Source organism: Athene cunicularia (genome assembly GCF_003259725.1).
Source record: "Athene cunicularia isolate RWA chromosome 10 unlocalized genomic scaffold, athCun1 chr10_part1, whole genome shotgun sequence".
NCBI classification, from domain to species: Eukaryota; Metazoa; Chordata; class Aves; order Strigiformes; family Strigidae; genus Athene; species Athene cunicularia.
In genome coordinates this window covers 7515746-7518833 of record NW_020799112.1, presented here as the reverse complement: position 1 = coordinate 7518833, position 3088 = coordinate 7515746, and the positions used below count along the sequence as shown (strand labels likewise).

The window sequence follows — 3088 nt, the reverse complement described above, 5'->3', positions numbered from 1 at the left end:
AGGTGCCCGAGCCGGCGGGTCGGTGGTTGTGTCTGCACGGCCCCCGGGCGTGAGGGGAGGATGGAGCGGCAGCGGGGCCCTCGTTAGTGCGCCTTGATTAACAGTTACAGTCCTAGAGGAATTCTGAGGAGAAGTTTCATGCTTAACAGTCTCGTAAAACCGCTCTCCGAAGACAAGAATTGACCTTACTGCTGCAGTCGCCACATGAGCAGCATAGCGCCTGCTCAGATGTAGAAGTGGTAAGCCAGGAGGATTTTACTAAATTTTCAGGCGGCGTTGTCTAGCAGACGGAACGAAACATTTCTACCACTGCCGTGCTCTGTCTGGTTTTGAAGATGCTTATAGATTCAGAGTTACCCTAAGTGCTGCTCAAACAGGCCGAAGTGTGTGTTTAGAAGCTTGGCTTCATCTTCCTGGCTGCAAGCACCTTGAACTCCTGTGTTAATGGAAAGCTTTCTTTGAAAATAGCTTTTAATTATTAACTGTGGAATAGGTGTTCTTTTTCTTCTGAAGCAATTAAGTGTCTATGATAAGAGTACAGCTTCTACCTTTTGTATGTATGTGTGTAATTAACCTTCATACAAATAGCCCTTGTGACATTTGGGGTAACTCTTTGGGCAAAGGTGCTTCACTGATCAAGTCCTAAACTATCAGGGTTGGGGTCTTTTGTTTTTGGGTTGTTTGTTTGCTTTTAGTGCCCACAGCAGTTTCCAGTAGTTCAACAAGGTGTTGCCAGCATTAGTGTTTTAAAGTGCCAGCTGTGTGTGTTCTTAAAAGTTGTAGTCCTGCAGATACTTGACCTGGCTTCAGTCAGGATGTGGGTATGGGAGCTAAACCACCCTTGCAGCCATCTGCGTGCAGTAGTACCTGCGCTCCTGGGACCCAACTGCTGCTCCCTGGGGTGCGCAGCCTGTTCCCAGCTCCTAGAGCTGCCTCCAGTGATGTGATCGGCCTCGCTTGGCTGCTGCCATCCTCATCCTTCAGCCCTCTGCTGGAGGGGCTGCGCTTTCAAATTCTGAATCTGCACCTGTCACAGGCTTTGTTTAAAAAAACAAACAAAAAACCACTCTTTTAGTGGTTAGTGCCCCACCGAGTGCAAAGTTAATACAAGACCTGATCATACGACCTTCTTTCTTAAATTTCTGGTACCTCAGAAGTGGGGCACAAAGAATAAGTTTCTTTACTCTGTGAACATCCTTTTCTGAACAGCACCAGAATGATCTGTGGGGAACCAGAAAAAAACGTCACTAATACAGGGTAGACTAGAGAGCTGAAGTGAGTCCCAGGACACTTGAGGGCAAGGTCTACGTCTCAGCCCCAGGTTGTGTGTTATGGTGGCTGTTAGGTGATTGTGATCACCTTTGGTATGAGTGAGTAGCAGATGACAGCTGCACTTGGAAGAGAGTGCAAGAATGTCTTTAGCTGTAGTAGCTGGTGTGTACTTCCTCGTGTCTGTGATGGGACTCCGTATTCAAAGAAGGTTCCATCTTAACCTTTTTTGTGTGTGTGCCGTAGCCGTGTTAATGCTTTTGTTCTCTTGGACAATACTTCCAGCTGCATTAAAATTTTTGCTGCTGTGATTAGTGAAAGAGAGACCTGTAAGTGCTCTCGTAGGTGGGGACTGGTCTGAACGTGTGACCTGTAGGAGCAGTTAGCGCAGGAGGCAATGGGAGCAATGCAGAACCGTCAGCATTGTGTACTGCCATCACCTCTTGTAGCTCTGGGCTTGAAGAAGAGGAGTAATGGTGTGGTGATGGTGTGGGCTGAGCTGGACAGGAACCTTGCTGGTACTGCTGCTACCACCCTCCTGACACATAAACTGGTAGCCCAGCACTAGAGCTGGTTCAGGTGTGGTGGTAAAACCTCATGTTACTAGCCTTTGATACCAGAACAGAGCTCCACTAGCCTGTTTCCCTTTGAGAGCCACAGCCTGTCTCAGATCTAGATGCCTTAGTTATGCCTGTAGCTAAAAGTTCTGTTTTCTCTCTTGGTATAAATCTAGTCATGTAAGGGATTTACTTAAAGAGAAACTTTATAAAGGTTTTGGTTATACCCTTTCCCTTTCCTCACACCAGACACAACCTGCAATCATGAGGCTTTCCCTGTTAACACCAAGGGCATGCCTTGTACATCAGTGGCCATTGCCTTTGAAGAGGCTCTGGGTTTTACCTGGTTCGAGGATAGCATGTTGTGGCCTCTAGAAATAGCTACAGAGCAAGGCAGAGGCTTTTTTTTTTTTGGGATAGGAGCAGGAATGTAGAGAACTTGTTGCTTTCTTCGTTCTTAGGGCAAAGGTTTTCCTGATGCTTGATCTATTTTTTCCATGAGGGAGGGGAGAGTAAGAGATTGGAGAAAACTACCCTCCTCCTCTTCTTGAATGATTTACTTCATTAAATCATCAGCCGTCAAGCTGATAGTACTGGCTAAGGTCTTGTTCTGCTCTGTTGTGCTGAGGCAGCAGGGCACAGGAATGAAGATGGTTCCTGAGCGTGTGGGGAATCCTACTCTTGTCCTCGTGTGGAAATAGGGCTGTATGGAGCACGCAGTGAAATGCCCGTACAGCCAGGTCTGCCAGCGCTGTTGCTCCCGCCAGCAGAGAGCACGGATGGTGAGTTACAGCTTTAACTCTCGCTGACCAGGACGCTGTTCTGTGCTGGGTGTGCACTGTGCCTCAGAGTCCCTGCAGGAGTCGGCAGCGCTGGGCTTGGTGCACCGGCAGGAGACCAGCGTGAGCCGGGGGCCAGGCAGAGGAGATCCTCCATGCTGCCGTAGGTGCAAAGTCTGGGCTTGGTGTGTCACCACCCTGGTTTCCACTGGGTCGGTGTTGGCTTCCCAGGTAGATCCAGCGCGATGGCCAAAGGCCTTGGTGTCGTGGCTCGGTAGCGTGGCTGCAGGACCTTGTCTGGAGTGCTTCTGCTCCCACGCTTTCTCTGAGTGCTCACCTGTTACCTGTCCTTTCCGGGAGCACCCACAGCCCTTCTGCATGGAGGCATGCCTTATTTTTACCCTTATTTCCAAGGGGATTTCACAAGAAGCTAGATTTTTCTGTGTCTTTGTTTCTTTTGCCCATTTCCCCCCCCCCCCCCCC

At 49.2% G+C, this 3088-nt stretch overlaps 1 protein-coding gene across 4 annotated transcripts in view; it reads left to right on the top strand.

The window, feature by feature from the left end:
- The first annotated feature begins 23 nt into the window (after positions 1-23).
- PPIP5K1 (diphosphoinositol pentakisphosphate kinase 1) overlaps positions 24-3088 on the top strand; it is a 48397-nt gene continuing 45332 nt past the window's right edge. For all 4 annotated transcript variants that reach the window (XM_026855642.1, XM_026855644.1, XM_026855643.1 and 1 more), the window contains exon 1: positions 24-239. The gene's annotated coding sequence lies outside the window, so the exon portion shown is untranslated. The remainder of the gene's footprint in view (positions 240-3088) is intronic.